At 46.5% G+C, this 17,253-nt stretch overlaps 1 protein-coding gene across 2 annotated transcripts in view; it reads left to right on the forward strand.

Moving 5' to 3' along the window:
• Positions 1–17,253, forward strand: part of AUH (AU RNA binding methylglutaconyl-CoA hydratase) — a 148,374-nt gene that overhangs the window by 94,587 nt on the left and 36,534 nt on the right. The gene's annotated exons all lie outside the window — the stretch shown is intronic.

Consider the following 17,253-nt stretch of genomic DNA (forward strand, 5'->3'; position numbering starts at 1 on the left):
ATGGGCTGTGAGACAGGCCCACACAGCAGCCATTCCAGACTGGAGCTGGAGCACAAGGATGGACAGTTGGGGAATGACCTCTGTCCCCCTTTGACCCTACGGTCCCTGAAAGAAACAATTAGAAACCTTTGGGAAAATTCCTGTTGTGGCCTAAATGTAAGAGGAGAGGCCTTATTTTTAAGTAATCAGCGGGAAGAGTGAGGCCCTTCAATCTTAAGACTAGTATTTTTTTTTTCTTGGAGTGGCCAGGAGATCATGACATTGGATTTGTAAAGAATTAAATGTAACTTTAGCATGCCTCTTGGCTTGGCATTAAATAATACTTCTATATCGCACTGTAGAGGCTAGTTGATTGTCAGCACGTAGAGCAAGACTGTAATAAAGAAGGCTTGGTTGCTGTTTACTTCAGAGTATGAACGGTCACAGTCCTGATGTTGTTACAGGAAAAGTGTGGCAGACCCAAGGTGTACTGTGGAAGCACAGAGAAGAAATCTGTCATGACTCAGTGCCAGTGAGGAGGTGAGACCCAGTGATGCTTCCGTGGGACAGGGAGCTTAACTATACTCCGTATACTTAAAAATCACAGTTAGTAGATGGGCTAAGAATTGAGAGAGATAGTTGAAGACTGATGAGCTAAATTCTGATTTTTAAATCTAGGAAAACCTGTAGACATTATGTAAGGTTATTAAATCTGGAGACCTAAAAAGTTTACTATCTTGGGCATAGAGGTAATTATCAGAGGAACAAAAAACAACAGTCAGAAATGTGTTTCTGGATAATGGGACTCAAGGTGGGCAGGAAGGGTGGGAACACATAAAATCTGTATTAGATTTGTTCTACATACGCGTATTTTGAGAAAATGAAGCATTTTAAATATTTCCTAATTTAGTGTTTCACTAATCCAGACCAATAATAAAGTTTTACCAAAGAGAGTTAACGATTTAAGTAATTACCTGAATTAGTGTGATAATGACCTTAGGAAATAAAGTAATATGAGAACTTTCTCTTTGCTCTTGGGTTTTTACGAGTCATCACTTTGGACAACAATAGCAGTCATAAATTGAATGAGTGACTCTCTTTCCCCTTACTAAATCGAACAGCTCCCCTCCCCACCCCCCTGCCGAAAACACGTGTGCTTCTGTACTCTCAGGTGTATGGATAGAGTAAGTGAGTTCAGCTCACTTTTATTTTAATAGGTTTGAATTCCAGCCCTGAATCCGGTAGACTAGTAAGCACATGGGTGACCCAGATAATATCCCGCGTAGTAGACCGTGGCCCTGGAGGGAGGAGGGGTCCCAGGACACTTAACAGCGTACGTAGTGCGCATTTGTGTGTAGTTCCTTCTGGTCGAGTTGACTGAAAAGTAAGATCTGTTTGCAGTCCTGGTGCTCTTCATTTTCTTTCCTGAAGATAAAGATACATGGAATTAAGGAGAAAGAACACTTGGGTTACTTCAGAACACAGCCACACGGTACAGCAGCGTCAGCACAACCAGAGGGCCTCCAACGGGAGGACGCCGCGTGCCGGGGCTGTTCACTTCCTGAGTTCCTTGTGCGTGGGATTGGTGACTCCCATTTATCCTTCCCCAGGCAAATTTCTCACGGGGGCCTTTTTAGTTTGTCACTGTTTCCAAAAGTTGTATTCCCTCATCCTGGCAGAAGCAACTTCTTCTTTACAAAATAGGCAGCTGGCCCAAAGGCCATAGTCTGGACTCTGGACTCTGGAGCCAAGCAACTACCTAGATCTGAAGCTTAGCTTGCCCACTGAGTTACTCTGTTTTCTCAGCTTTAGCTGAAGATAATGGAAATACCAGTCCACATTATTTTGTGAGAATTAAATGAGGTAACATATGTTAGGTAGTTGAGAACAGTGCCTAGGCCATGCAGCTGCTTTTCAAGCTTAGCTCCGGTTTGAAATAGGGTACAAGTGGCCATTAAATTGACTTTCATGTGCTGACTTACCATGGTGAGAGTCTGAGAGGCCATGTTTATGTTCACTGGAAATAATCCTGTCTAATTAACTGTGTTTGAGGGGAGAACAGAGACCATGGCAACGGGTCTGGGTCTTTGCTACCTCTTATAACTGATCCTCCTATCCTCAAGTAATCTCTCTGTGATTAGGAATATAATGCTACATTAAAATATTGCTATAGGGGCACCTGGGTGGCTCAGTGGGTTAAGCCTCTGCCTTCGGCTCAGGTCATGATCTCAGGGTATTGAGATTGAGTTCCGCATCGACTCTCTGCCTACTTGTGATCTCTTTCTCTGTCAAATAAATAAATAAATAAATCTTAAAGAAAAAAATTGTTGCTGTTGGAAAATAGATTCAACCCAGATTGTTTGAGGTTACACTAAATTTTATAGGAATATAACTGATGTAAATTTAAGGTTGGCAGACAATAAATATACAAATCACCCTTTAAAGTTGTATTTTGATAACATTTTGCAAAAAAATATATATTTAGAGAACTGAGTAGTTTGTTGAAAAGTGTGAACTAAATGGAATAGAAACTTGGGGTGCTTTTATTTTTCTTTACGTGCCTTCAGCTGAACTTTTTAAAATCTTCTTTTCCATCCATCAGTGAATTCTTCATTGATTCAGTAACTTTAGTCACTTTTTATTACTTAGGAGAGAAACACTCCTCTGTTTACCCCAGTTCAAAGCTTCAGTCTTAGGTCTAATTCAGAAGTGTATCCTTGTTCTGTTTCTTGCCATATTGGTAACCGAGACCAGATTTACCCTTCCACATTAAATACAAAAAATTGGGCAAATTATGAAACAAGTGGGTACGGATAGTAGAGATCCTTAATCCTAAGACAAAACAGTCAATCAAGGGAAGCCCTGTGATCAGCACAGCTTTCTTCCTAGAGTCATTTTCCAGACTCCAGGGCAAGAAAGTAGAACCAAGCTGTCTGAGATGGTCTCATGGGAAGTTGAAATGGATTAAATATGTGGGAAACAGTATAGGAGTATAGGAGAGGAAGTAGTTATACCAAAGAAGAATTCCAGAAACTTGCACAAGGGTGATCTTGAGTTTGTTGCTGAATGCTGCCGTGTGCTTGCGTTGTCAGTCAGAGAATGACCTGGTAACTGTAAGAAGAATAACTCCCAGACTTCCACAGAGAGAGACTGGAAGAGTTCCACATTCCGAGTAGAGAGGCTTCGTAGGACACACTGTGAGTTAAGCATATACCGGAAGGGTTATGCTATAGGAGAGCTGCACTAGCCTTAAAATAACACGTTCTCTAGTCCTGCCCTGACAAAGCTTAGAAACAAACCTCACAAGGGAACCACCTGCTCTGCCAAGAACTTAATTGCCTGTGGTACAAAGCCCACTGTGCTTTAAAGGAAAACAACAAAAGGTAGCCCGAGACATAATGTCACATGATGTCACATAACCAGTCAGAAATTGGTAGACACAATGAAACAAAAATGTGCCACAGAAGAATAAGCAGTGAAAAAGAAGAAACAGATACAACAAAGATGATGCGATCTTCAGAAGAGACTCAGAATAGTTGTTTATATTTGTGCTCAAGGATTTAAAAGGAAAATGAGCATAATGAGAGAATTGCAACCATGCAGAGAACCATGCAGAACTTCAAAAGCTAAGAATTACAGTTTCTGAAGTGAAAAAAAAAATGGTGGAATTAACAACAAACTAGATATTGCAGAAGAAAAGTTTAGTGAATTTGAAGACACAGGTAGAAAATCAAAACAAAAGCACACAAAGGATAGAAAAAGTCCAGGGATGCCCTGCTGACACAGTAGGTAGAACCTCAGTAAGTAGATCTCGGGGTTTTGAGTTTGAGCTCCACATTTGGTGTAGAAATCACTAAAATAAATAAAACTTTTTAAAAGCTTTAAAAAATGAATAGAGCCTCAGTGACCTGTGGGGCAGTATCAAGTTGTCTAACGTTTTGTACGTGGGGTCTCCATGCTAGCAGTAGAGGTGGGGAAAGAAACAATACTTGAAAAAGTAATGGCCGAAAAAGTAATGCAGATTTGGTACAGGCTAAAGGGCATGGGAACTACATACTGTCTTTGTGTCATTGGGAGATGCACGAACACTCATTCCTATCATTTCCTGTGAGCTTTGTTTCCACAAGACTGTTCAAGAAGGGCTGCTTTCCTTCAGGCGAACCACTGGAAAGTTCTCAGATGAGAGTAAGAAGGCAGTAGGAAGGTAAACCGGAACGCTCAAAAATCGTCAGTCCCAAAGACAAGACAAGAAGAAGCAGTACACGTCAGATGAAAAAAGTGGAAAACAGAAATCAAGATGGCGAACTTAAAACTAACCATCTTGATAATTATACTTAGTGAGTTTTTCTGAAAGGTGCATTAACCGCAAAGCAGACAGACTGGTTGGAAAAGTAAGACTCAGTTATATGCTGATAGTTTAAAACCGTCTGGGTGGAAGAAGGTACGCCGTGCGAACAAGAGGCAAGAGAGCGTAATGGCCACACTAGTGCCAGAAAACAGGACGAGGAAACTGCACGGTCATGGAGACATTTCATAATAACACAAGAGCACATTCACCAGCAAGGTGTTAGAATCCCAAGCATGCCGGCAAGTAAAATAACAGAACTGCAAAATACGAGAAGCAGAATTTTCTCAGAAATGAAAGGAAAATAAAGAAATCAACTGTTTTGCCAGGGATTACATAAGTTGATGGAGGAAATGGAAAGGAAGTCGGTGGGGATATAGAAAGCTTGAACTTCACTCTGAAATGACTGTAACCTAATTGATCTTTTCAGAGAACTCTACCCAACAACGATGGAATGCACGTTCTTTTGAAGTCATACATGGAGTGTTCATCAGAATAGAAAGATGGAACTTAAATACATAAAATAAATCTCAGTCAATGTTAATGAATTTGAAAGATTGAAATAATACAGACTGTATTCTCTGACCCCAACAGAATTGAATTAAAGATGAGTAACTGAAAAATACATGAAAGTTTCCAGATTCTTGGAGAGAAAAGAATACACTTCAAAGTGCACCCGGGGGTCAGTGAAGAAATAGGAAATATTTGAACTTTGTGAAAATGAAAACAACATTAAATTTTGTGGGATATAGTTAAAACAGTGCATAGAAATTGCAGTTTTGAAAGCTTACATCAGAAAAAAGAAAGATCTGGGATTAGTGAACTAAACCTCTACTTTTAAGAGCAGGGAATTAGTGAAGAAGGACTCTGTATGCCGTCACTACGGCTATAATCCTATAGCTATTACAGGATAATCAGAGAATATTATGTATAATTTTATGCCAGAAAATTCACCAGCTGGAAAGACCCATGAGAATCCAAACTGATACTAGAAGAAATAGAAAATCTGAATACTCATGTATTTTGTTTAAGAGGTTTTTGAATTTGTAATTATTTTTTTTTCTCAAACAAAACTATGGGCACAGATAGCTTCACAGGTAGAATCTATCAGCCTTTCAAGGAAGAAATACTAACAGTCTTACCCAAGTCCTTTCAGAAAGCACAGGAGGCGAGAATATGTTCTGACTTCTTTTATGATGTCCTCAACTTTCCTGCCAGATCAAACCAAATTATTAAAAGGAAGGAAACCTAGTGTCCCTCGTGAAAAGAGATGTAATGATTCTTAACAATTTAGGACATCAAACCCAATAATATATAAAAAGGAAAGTTGGGTGTGGGAAGTAAACTGAAGCCCCAGTAGATGGTCTCCCGTTCGTGAACACTGTTGTGAATGCTGGAGAGGGGTACACTGGGATTGAGCTTTTTGCTTCTCGGAGTCGGAACTCTATGGCTGTATTTCTCCTCCTGTCTTTTGCCGAGAGGCTGGGGATATAGGTGATGAGTGGGGGTTAGGACTCTGGCTCTGGGCAGGGCTGATGCAGGGCTACATGCTCGGAGCTTGAAGACCTCGCATCTGTCCTGCTCTGCCGCTTTCTTGCTCAGTGAACTCGAGCTCCATCACTTACTGACCCTGATTAAATTGCGTGACAGGCTCTGTTCTAAATGCCTTGGATCCAGTCCCCAGTCAGTCAACAATCAATAAACGTCTATAGAAAATAAAAAGAAATTTAAAGAAAGATAATATATTACAACTAAGTGGGTTTCATCTCATTTATCAATCAGTTGGTATAATTAATCATTAGCAGAAGAAAAGAAAAATTGTACGATCATGCCAATGTTTGCAGATAAAACGTTTGACAGAATTAACAATGATGCATGATTTAAAGTAAATTAGACTAGCAGAGTACTCCCTCAATCTGACCAAATGCCTTTATAAAATACCTCCTGCTAACATACTCAGTAATGACAAGCTAAACCCTTTCCCACTAACAATGGAAACAAGGCAAGAATGTCCACTCTGATCTCTTCTGCCTAACGCTGCAACTGTAGGCTCCAGCCAGTGCAGTAAGGCAAGAAGAAGAAATGAAAGGCATGTGGATTGGAAAGAAGAATTAAAGTTGTGTTCACAGGTGCCATGATCATCTTCAGAAGAATCTCACCAAAATGTTAGAATTAGTCGGTGAATCCAGCAGAGTCTCTGGATACAAGGTCATACATAAAAAGCAGTTGTGCTTCTGTATACTAGCAAGGGACAATTGCAAAATGAAATTTTAAATGCTATTCATAGAATAGTGTTAAAAATATGAAATATTTTGTTAATATGTACAAAATCTGTGCACTGAAAACGATCAGACATGGTAGGGAGAAACGAAAGAAGACAAACAAATGGAGACACATAACTTGCTCGTGTATCAGAAGATGAAATACTGGGTTGTCTCTTCTCCCCAAATTGATCAATAGATTCTGTGCAATCTTAGTTAAAATCCTAGCAGCCTTTTTAGCATGAAATGGGAAAGTGATTATAAAATTTATATGGAGATAAAAAGAACAATGTTGGCTGACTTACACAGCCTGATTGCAAGACTTCGAATGAAGGTAGGGACACCCGAGCGAGACATCCCGATGCTGGTGTGAGAACAGAGCCGGGGGATAGCCGCGGGCACGGAGGGCCAGGGAGCGGGGCTCAGTGAGTGGGCGGCAAAGGAAGTCCCTCTTGTCTCCTTGCGAGAAGTGTCAGAACTTCACGTAATCTCGGTCGTAGTTTTATTAGCAAGGGTTATTTGAGGATACGTTCTACGAAGTGTTATCTTATGCCGCTAACTGAAGTGTAAGCTTACTTGGTGCGGTCTGGGTTTGTTTTACGGCTCAGCCTCACTAACGGATTTTCATAGACTAGCCAAAAGCAATTTCAAATCCTCCCAGGTATCACATACCATCAGTCTCTGTTGTCTCTAAAATAAGGTGAAACTGAAATAAAATGTTTTTTATGACATTATTTAAATTTAATTGTATTTTATTCCTGTAAATAGTGGATAACATGCTAGAACTTAGAACTTGTGCTTTATCTGTGTTTAAGATAGAGCTGCATAACTTACAGTGCCTCACTTTGGGAGCAAAGAGGTTGTTTCGAAAAATTAAGAGATAGACCTTTTCTAAGTTAATTCACGTTATGCTTTTGACTTCAGTAATAAGCGTCACCGGTGAACGATGACTGTGTACCAGGTTAGCGTTTGAGAGCTTAACATATGCCACTTTGTGACTCGGAAGTCGCAAGGGGGCATCAAAAACAGCTTTTCTGTGAGACCGTGCGCGTACTGCATAGGCACATTTAATTATTAAAAATGACTTGTCAGGACAGTCCTGGAAATGTCCTCTGTGCAGTTTTTCTCAGCTCTGTTTCAGACTCATCCATGTGTGGCTATATTTACCTAATCAGCCTTTGCTGCGAGGTTTGGCGGTTTTATCACGAGCAGCTGTGCAAAGCTGCTTCTTTTCAGGGCTCCATCCTTTTGTCGTGCTGCCGTCACTCACATCTTACGCATCTGGGCCGCAGATTCAAACAAGTAAACTGGAACTAGACAAAGTATGTGATGTTTTATTTCATGATATCTTCGTAGAAAAACTGTTCTTTGGGGGCCATTTAAAGTGGAAATATTAAAAGTTTTTTCAACCATAACACAAGTCATCAGTCATGTGGATCATCGTGCTTAGGGTTTTGAGTCCAAAACTTCCCGTGCTGAGGTCGGCCGTGGCCGGGCTCCATCCCGGGGCCGAGAGCAGCGCAGCACCTGGCTCGCGGCCCCGACGCTGGGAAGCCTGTGGGTGCTGGCGCGCACGTTCAGTGGGTGTGTGAGACCGTCAGAGGTCAGAATCCCAAACCTGTGACCCCGACGGGGACTGGCGGCACGCGTGAACTGCCACGTAACCTTAAACTGCAGCCTCAGCGCCGTCCGGCGTCAGGCTGAAACGTCCATTCCGGGCCACGAAGCGACTCGGCTGGCGTCGGAGTCCGCTCTGGAGCGAGGCGCGGTGGTGGCCGTCCCTCCCCTCTCCGCTCCTCCGTGACGCCGCAGAGCGAGACCGTGCGGGGCGCCGCTGCGGGAGCGGAGGCCGGACCTCCTCCAGGGCCCCGGGGCCGCGGGCGGTGTCGGGTCCTGCTGGTTGCCCTGCCCCCTCTGCCACTCCGGATTGTTGGTGGTTAGCAGTGCTCTGGCATCAGGGCACTGACCGCCCAGACGCGGCTGCCGACGTCGCGAGCTGTTTACTTTTCGCATTAACTGAGGACGGGCTCGGGCGGTTGCCGTCTCTACGTTACAGCTCGTTCTTGTGGCTTCCGCTCTGTTCTCGGGACTTCGTTACCAGCCAGGTGAGCCCGTGCAGCTCTGGGCTTCGAGCTTCTCTCCTCTCTTGGTAGATGCGTGTCCGCGGGATCACTGCCGAGTGCGTCTCACTCCGGACCCGTGCATAGCTGACGCTGCTCGCCGAAGAAAGCGTAAACTCGTCCTGGCGTTGAACACTCGGGTCTTGCCTCCCAGGGCTGCCCTTCCCGCCAGTATCCATGCCCCATCGCCGCCTTTGGAGACCTTCCCTCTTACTGCAGGCCAGAGCCGAGCTGCAGGTGGGGGACCGCTGCCCTCCCTTCCCAGCTCCCCGCAGCCCCTCGCCCCTCCTCCCAGCAGCGTCTCCCAGCTCCCGGCCGGGGCACTTGCTTACGCCACTAGAGTACCTTGCACTTGTAGCCCCACATCCCCAAACCTAGGAAATCGAGGCTCACACAGTAAGTGTATGTGCGCCATCCAGAAATCACTCTCCTGACACTTGCCCAGTTTTTCTGCCTGTTCTCTGAAATGAGCCTGGACATTCGAGACAGGCTGTGGATCCTGACTCTTTAAGTTTGCCAAAATGGACAGTAGTTTTCTTTCCATTTAATTAGTTTGAAGTGTAATTCTTTTCACTCTTATTTTACGCGACTTTGTTATGCCAATTTCTTACTCATTTTAGTTTGTTTCCTTGACTCATGCTGTACTTAGTACCATTAAAATGCGGTTTATATGCAGGAGTACAGAGATCACGTACTGCAGTGAGACATGGTCACGTGCCCTGGGCAGACTCTGGTCTGAAGAGAGGTTCTGGAGTGTTCGTTCACAAGGAGCCTCGTGGGGATGACGAAACCACTTCCGGGAGCGGCCTGCAGGGCTGTGACCGCCCACCGTCCGGCGGCTCCACAGACCCCGCGGTGTGGAATCCCGGAGGGGCCCCAGCGTCTCGCTGCACTTGCCAGGCCTCTCGCTCCATGGGAGCCGCGAGGTGGCTGTTGTGGACGACGAGGCATGCAGGGGCCACCTCTGATCCCCTTGGCAGTTCCTGCTCATGCCTCTCGAATCGTAGCTCACAGGCTTCCACACGTGGTCTGTGGAATGCGAGTGTGAACTTAGCGTAACACGGAGGAAGCTAGTGTGCACAGGCTCGGTTTCCAGGATGTGTCATGATCCGTTGTCTGAAGCCAGAGTGCGTGCTAGACCCGAGAGCTCAGCTCTTCATGTCACGTTTGCGCAGGGGGCCCTCGCCGGTGCGTTCTAGCAGACGTGGGAACAGTGGCCACAGAACTAATTTCTCTTGCATGAGAGAAGTCGTTTAGTGTAGTCTGAGGTTGGAAAGTTCAGCAGTAACTTTGTTCCAGTGTAGCTCGAACATGCGTGATGTCCACAGCCACTGGCCTCTTACCCCAGTAGTGTTGACCTCAGGTTTCTTTTGCTTTTTATTTCTAACGTGTGACCCCCTCTTGCTAGCCCAGGTGTCCCCTACCCTTTGTGCTCCTGCAGCCCATGGGGAGTTTGGGTTTCTGTGAGGTCAACCACACAGCCTTACGAAGTAACGATGCTTGTGTACGAACCCCAGCACTGCTCACGGTCATCTCCGGGGCCTAAAGTGGGGGCAAGGGCAGCACCCCACAGAGCTGGGGTGAGGGTAAATGAGTTGATCAAGCACTTAGAGCAGGACCTGGCCCACGATAAGCACGAGACGGATGTCCCCTGCCTGTGGGTTTTACAAGGCGCGTCTGTCGTCATGTAGCTGTTCTTGCTCCTGCGTGAGAGTTTTCAAAACTGGCCCCTGCTTCTCTCCCCATGCCCGCCCTCAAGAACATAGAGAGAAAGAAAAGAAAGACAGCGGGCTGGTGGATTGGTCAATGTCCTCAACAGCTTTGGAGCTCAGCTGGACACAGAGCCATGGAAGGGCCATGGGGACCTGGGGGAGCGGGAAGCTTCCAGTGGGGATGTGAGCCCGCGCCACGGGCCGGCCGGCTGGGCGGTGTGCTCCGTGCTTGCTGAGCTGCCAGCCGGCGGGCTGCAGGCCTCTCTGGGGAGGAGCCGTGTGGAGCGGGGCTAGGGGCACGGGACAACCCTTCCGTCCGGCCCATGGCCACGCTCAGCACTCTTTTCCGTTTTCTCTCACGGCTCACTGGGCGCGGGTAGCCGTGGAAAGCACAGCTTCTGGCTTTTGTGGTGAGTACATGCTCCGCCGGTGACGGCTTGGGTTTCCTGCTGCTCAGTGACCCTCCCAGTAGCCCGGCTCCTCTGTGAGCAGTAGAGACACAGGAGTGAGCGTGAGCGCTTGCACTGCACACCGGCCACCTGCACTGCGGAAGGACCTGGGAGGGGGGACGTTCTGTACGGGCTGGAGTGGAGGGAAGAGCTCGCGGCCGCGTCTCGGCTGACGGCCCAGCACTTAGATGGACGTGCGTTGGTCACCCCAACTTCAGGGGCCCCTTGCTGCTGCTCTCGTAGGCGCCGGCCAGGAGCTGGTGTGCTTGACCTTGCCGGAGAGTGACAGCGGCAAGGTCATCCGTCTTCCTCCTCTTCCTCCTCTTTAAAGATGTTGAGATTGGTTCACAAAGGTGAAGTGTCATCCCTGCGGTGACCCTGCAGCCCCCGGTCCCCAGACTCCTGGGGCAGCACCCTTCCTCTGAGGCCACAGCCGAGATGTCACACAGGCTCACGGCTCCGCTGTGCACAGAGGGAAGTTGCCAGTTCAGCGAGAGTGATTTCTAGTGGTTGTCAGACCCTTGTGTGTCATCACAAGTCCCAGCAGGGTGTGCTGACGAATGACCTAGGAAATGGGGATTCCTTTCTGAGCTGGAGGACACAGAGCTCCCGGGCAGCGAGTCGGCACATCTCGGCTGCGCACAGTCCGGTGGGAGGCTGGGTGGGGAGGCGGCCGCAGGAGGAGGACGCCCGCGGCTCATCAGTGGTGGGAGACTGACACTGTCTTGTGTGTCATGAGGTTCAGGTCGTGGGTACTGCTCTCCGCAGAGAGGAAAACATGATGCATGCGCCCTGCACGTTTAGTTTAAGGTTTTTAATTACGGTTTAGAATCAAATACTCGCTAAACATGTGACTTCAGCCAGGTGGCCGTCCCATGTCCGGCTGCCCCCTGGGGTGCGGGAGGCCCTGCCGCGTCCAAGTGTGCGCACACCGGCGAGGCCTGTCTTGTGAGTCCTGAGCCTGACACCAGACCCGGCAGAGAGTGAGAACTTGGAAAATGTAGTAAATGTTTGCTGAGTGACACAGTGACCTCAGTGGCCCTTCACAGAATGGTGCGACATGACGGTGGCATGAAGGTGACTTTCCAGGGGCGTGAGCAAGGCCTGGACGACAGGACAAGCTGGGCTGGGCAAGGCCTGAGGAGCCTGGGGCCGAGGGGCCAGCGGGGAGGTGGTGGCGGCGAGGTGACTCTCCCGCACGCCCTGGGTGCCCTGGGACTGCCTGTCTCCTCAGGTGCAGACGCGTCCCTTTAGAGCTCCTCCACCCTTCATACGGGACCTGGAGACCGTTGTTCTTTATTTCTCCAGCTTTTTTCCATTTTCCGGAATAGGGGCTTAGTAGAGACTGCAGTTTCCAAGGAAGCCCGAGTTTTTAAATTTAAACATTTTAAATTTAAAATTAAGAAAAGAGTGGTTGATAAGCGTGTTTTGAACATGGTCTTTATACTTTTATCTGTCACATTCATGATTACGAGCAAAGGTATAAGACATATTTGATCATGCAGTGTGTGTTGGTGCTGATTTTCCGTTACTGCTGCACGAACAGCTTCTGTGTGCCCAGCTAAGAGCAGCTGCAGGGGGATGGCAGCAGGAAAAGGGGGCTGCCGCAGTGGTTTGTGACATACTGTTTCCTTAGTGCGTCACAGAGCCTGTGGCCTTCATATTCCCGGATCCGCCCGAGCGTTTACAGAGCCCTCGGCCGCTGTTCGGAAATACTGCAGTCTTTACTCCTTTCTCTGGTTCTCTCCTCTGTCGTGTCCACGGAGCTCTCCCCTCGAACATAGATGCTCTGTTCCACCGTTGACCATGAGCGCAAGATGCCGTTAGGCTGGCCTGCTGATCACAGCCGCGCTCCAGGGCGTGTGTGCATGTGCGTGCGTGTAGCTCCATTTTAGTGGGAAATGGTAAGGACAAACAGTACCGTCTAAGTGAGAGGTGGTTAGACCGTGTGGTTCACCTGCCAACTCTTGAAATTTCTGTGTCCCAAGGCATAGCCCTAGCGGTGTCCTAGCCCATGTGTCCGCTTCTGCTGGAGCCGCTCTCCCCTCCCTTGGGCTTTCTTACAGCCTTTAGACTACGGCCTCCTTCATCAAAATCCAACGTTGTTAAGAATTTATGCCTTTAGTATTTTTTTTAAAAGATTTTATTTATTTATTTGTTGGAGAGAGCACAAGTAGGCAGAGCAGCAGGCAGAGAGAGAAGCAGGCTCCCCGTTGAGCAGAGAGCCCGACGCAGGGCTTGATCCCAGGACCCTGAGATCATGACCTGAGCCGAAGGCAGAGGCTTAAGCGCCTGAGCCACCCAGGTGCCCCGCCTTAAGTATTTCTTTACTATATTCCTTACAGACAAAAGTAATGAGTAATACAAATGTAAACATTTAAAAATAAAGCTTGGCATAAAGGCAGAAAATTGGGAGAAAGAATAGTCTTTTCAGCAGTTGGTTGTCCAGATAAATCAACTGATCTGTATCTCTCACCGTGTATAGAAATGAACTCAAAATGGATCATAGACATAACATGCTTAGAAATATAAAACTTACAATCTTTTTGCTATTCAGGTAGAAAGTTAAGATTTCTTAGATATCCAAAGCACAGTCCATATGAGAAGGAAACGTAAATGTTGGACTTGATCAAAATGAACACATTTCTAGTCAAACGACGCGGTCGAGAGGGTACGGAGAGAGTCCCAGACCGGGATGGTGGGGTGGTGGGTGGGGAAGTGTGTACAGACTGGGTCTGAGGGAGGCGCCGCATTCTCTACGTGCACAAGAACTGTCCATACTCAGTAGTAAGAGGGGAAAACTTGCCCTAATTAAAAACTCATCAACAGATTGGAGAAGACATTTCACCAAAGATGGACGACTAGAAAATAGGTTTGTGCAAGATGTCCAGCATCACAAGGGAAATTCATACTCAACCCACAGTGAGTATGAAAATTCATACTTAGCCCACACTGTGAAACCCTGAGTGGCGAGTGTAGCTAAAATTAAGAAGATGGGACTGCCCCAAATGCTGGCAGGAATGTGGCCTTTGGGACTCGCGTACACCACGCGCGGGAGTGTAAAATGGCACAACCAGTTTTAGAAAACATGTTGGTGTGTTTTAAAAAGTTAAGCGTTCACCTGCCACGTGACGCATATGGTAGGCACTGGGAAGACACGTCGAACACACCTGCCGTCACAGCCGCAGAGACGTCTTTCCTGCTCCCATTCTGTTGTGTAGCTGTGCTCTAGTCCACTCGGCCTGTGCCCTACGGATAGACTTGTTTTGTTCTCTTGTAATGGCGAAGTCACAGGAAAACCTTTGTGCCTGTTTTCATGACGTGACCATACTAGTGTGTCTTGAGGAGAGTCCCGAGGAGTGAGGCGGCCGAGGCTCTGGGTGCTCTCCCCAGGTACCACTGGCCTTCCTGAACGGGGCTGCTAACCCCATCCACCCCATGCACCCACTAACACAGTGGCTGGTCTGTGGGACATTTCCAGTGTGACAGGTGAGGAAGGGCATTTTTGAGTTCATAGAACTTTCATTTTTCTTTATAAGCAAAGTTAGTAGTTTTTGTAAAGGACAGATTAGCGAGAGAAAGTGTATTGAAATGTGCAGTGACCCTTTACCTGGGAGAAAATTCAGTGGTGAGTAACTCCAGGAGGCCGTTGGAATTCAGGATCTTATGTGCCGTCTTAGGCTGAACCCAAGGAAAGAGGTTTGGATTTCTGTTGGGAGGTGGGTGTGGAAAACGGTGGTAAACGGGTCCTGTTTAGTAAGGTTCATAATGCAGATTTACGTCCCTCCCTTTCTCCACTGATGGGAATTATTAGGAGTTGTCCTCCTGTTCCTGATACTAGAGAGGGAGACACCTTTACAAATGGGGATTTCCTGTATAAATGTACCTTTTACAAAAGGAAAATGTAGGCTCAATTTTATAGCTTTTCTTATGTCTGCTGCTTCTCCATTGCCTTTAGCTCAAAATAGGCCTCGTGCCCAAGTGGCATTTTGAGAGCCGCATATTCTGGTCTCCTGCACACCGTTTGATTTTTCCATTGTCTGTTTGTAACTTTGGCTTTCTCCATTATTATTAAAGTGCTTTGTCAGTCTTAAGCTTTAGTAGTTTGTTATACATTAACAATTAGTTCCTTGTGCCTTTTTTCCCCACCGGCCCATTCTTTACCAGTTTTCCTCTTTACTAATTTGTCTTTGAAGTTTGCTTAGCACACGCTCTCTCTCTCTGTTCATGAGCTTTTTAAAAAATGCATTGATCTTTTTTACTTATAGATTTTGAGATATAAGCGCAGGTGATTAAGAATTCATCTGTTTTTGTATGTTTGTGGTGTTCGTTTTTGAATAGCTTTGGTTTTTTTTTACTTTTAGACCTCAGTTTGGAATTTTAACCTGGTATGTGCTAGAAATCATTTTATCTTTCTTACTTTTTTTGCCTTCACTCTTGAAGAATATGTCCATTTGGTGTAGACTCTGTTGAAAAAAGAAAATTCAGCTGAGTAAATTTGAAGATTTAATCAGCTTTACTTAATGATTCACGAATCAGACGGAGTCCCATTTTAGCACATAGAACGGAGCTGCAAGGAGCTGGACCACATGGACGGATCTGCAGGCAGAAGGGGACGTAAAAAGGAAGATTCTGGCAAAGAGTTGGTTGTTTTGGGCAAAGTCGCATTCCTTTGGGGGAAGAAGAGGTCCATCAGGCAGATAGCTTCACTGTTGCCATGCTGACTGGGGAAGGTGTCGTGTTTGGGAGACGCCGAAGCTGCGCTTGGGTTGGGAAGGAGTCTTGGTTGGCTGCCGGGGGGCTTGGCACACGTGACGCTCGTTTGGGGCCAGTTGTTTCTTTTCTAAACAATTCCTCCCTTTTGATTAGATTCTCAGCCGAGCTGAAACATGCGATCAGAGTTTCAGGCTCTAGGGTCACTCTCAGCTAGGACCGCTCTGTCCTCACAGCTTGCAGTGATCCTCTGTGTGACAGTCATAAGGCATGATGGCTTTTGGGGGTTGGTTTTCTATCTTTCTGACACTCTGTGGTATTTATAGGTCACAACTTCAGGTTCACAACTTCTTAGATGGTTATTTTTTTTCATTCCTCTCCTGGTATTCTAGCCTTCGGGAGATCGTTTGTTTGGTGGTTAGTGGCTGTGGACGTGTGTTTTGTGTGTGTGTGTGTGTGTGTGTGTGTGTGTGTATTACTGTGAACAAAGGAACTTAAAGACGAGTACTTAGGTACAGTCCACAAAACAAAATCAGTCATTTGTGTAGTCTTGCCATTAATCTACGCACATTTTAAATGTAATAAATATTTTGTATTTCATGATAAACTCTTTTTAATTTTGTTATTTTTCTTTTTTTTTTAAGATTTTTATTTATTTATTTGTCATATAGAGAGAAAGAGCACGTGCAGGCAGAGGCAGAGAGAGAAGCAGGCTCCCGCTGAGCGGAGGGCCCAATGTGGGACTCGATCCGAGGACACTGGGATCGTGACCTGAGCTGAAGGCAGTGGCTTAACGGATTGAGCCACTTTGTTATTTTTCATGCTTCATTGTGTCCTTTTTCGTGAATGCCCCTCTTTTATGTTATCTTCTATGGCAAATTGCTTTACAGTCATTAGTCATGTGGCAAAAAATGTTTGTGGCACAAATGCTTGTGGCAAAGATGTCTACAGTAAAGAAACTTCTGGTAAAAATACCAGACACAGGTCCCTAAGACCAAAACCACTCAAAATCAAGTAAGTCCAAGAAAGACCCATTTGAAGGAGTCATTTTCTTAAGCCATATGGCTCAGTGGTCTTATGTAGCTGAGTTTCAACTTCCCCAAAAGTGTTAATACAGGTACAGGAGGTGGTGTTGGCCACAGCACAGACCCTCCTTGCTGGGCTGAAAGAAAATCCAGGCTCCCCTGCCAAGAACGACCTTGCCTGGCGCGTCTCAGGGTTTCCGGTGCGCAGCTGTCTCAGCAGTGGATTCTGCGTGTTTCCTAGGGTTCGGGAGAAGTTCCCGAGCATAGCCGTGTTTACACGTACTCCTCACCGGGGAAGTAGGGGCCCGCTGGGGGTTAGGGAAGGGGCTGGGAGATCTTTCTGAATGCAATGTTGTAAATCCTGGAGAGCGGACCGGTCAGGTGTCTGTCTGTGGTCAGGGGTGCAGTTGGTAAGAGGCATTGCCCAGTTAGGTGCCAGCCTGCTAGGCATTCACAGGTCCGAGGGAATGAGGACTGCCACAGACACGGGTAAGTCGTGTCAGCACACACCATGCCTGCGAGGGCGGCACTGCTAATGGGGCAGAGCAGCTTGGTCAGATGAGAGATTTTGACTCGAAATCCGGGAGTCTGAAAGGTTATTTCATTTAGCAGTGGCTTGGGACATACGGGTGAGGCTGTCCTCTTCACA

Source organism: Lontra canadensis, unplaced genomic scaffold (assembly GCF_010015895.1).
Source record: "Lontra canadensis isolate GAN:19392208 unplaced genomic scaffold, GSC_riverotter_1.0 scaffold31, whole genome shotgun sequence".
NCBI classification, from domain to species: Eukaryota; Metazoa; Chordata; class Mammalia; order Carnivora; family Mustelidae; genus Lontra; species Lontra canadensis.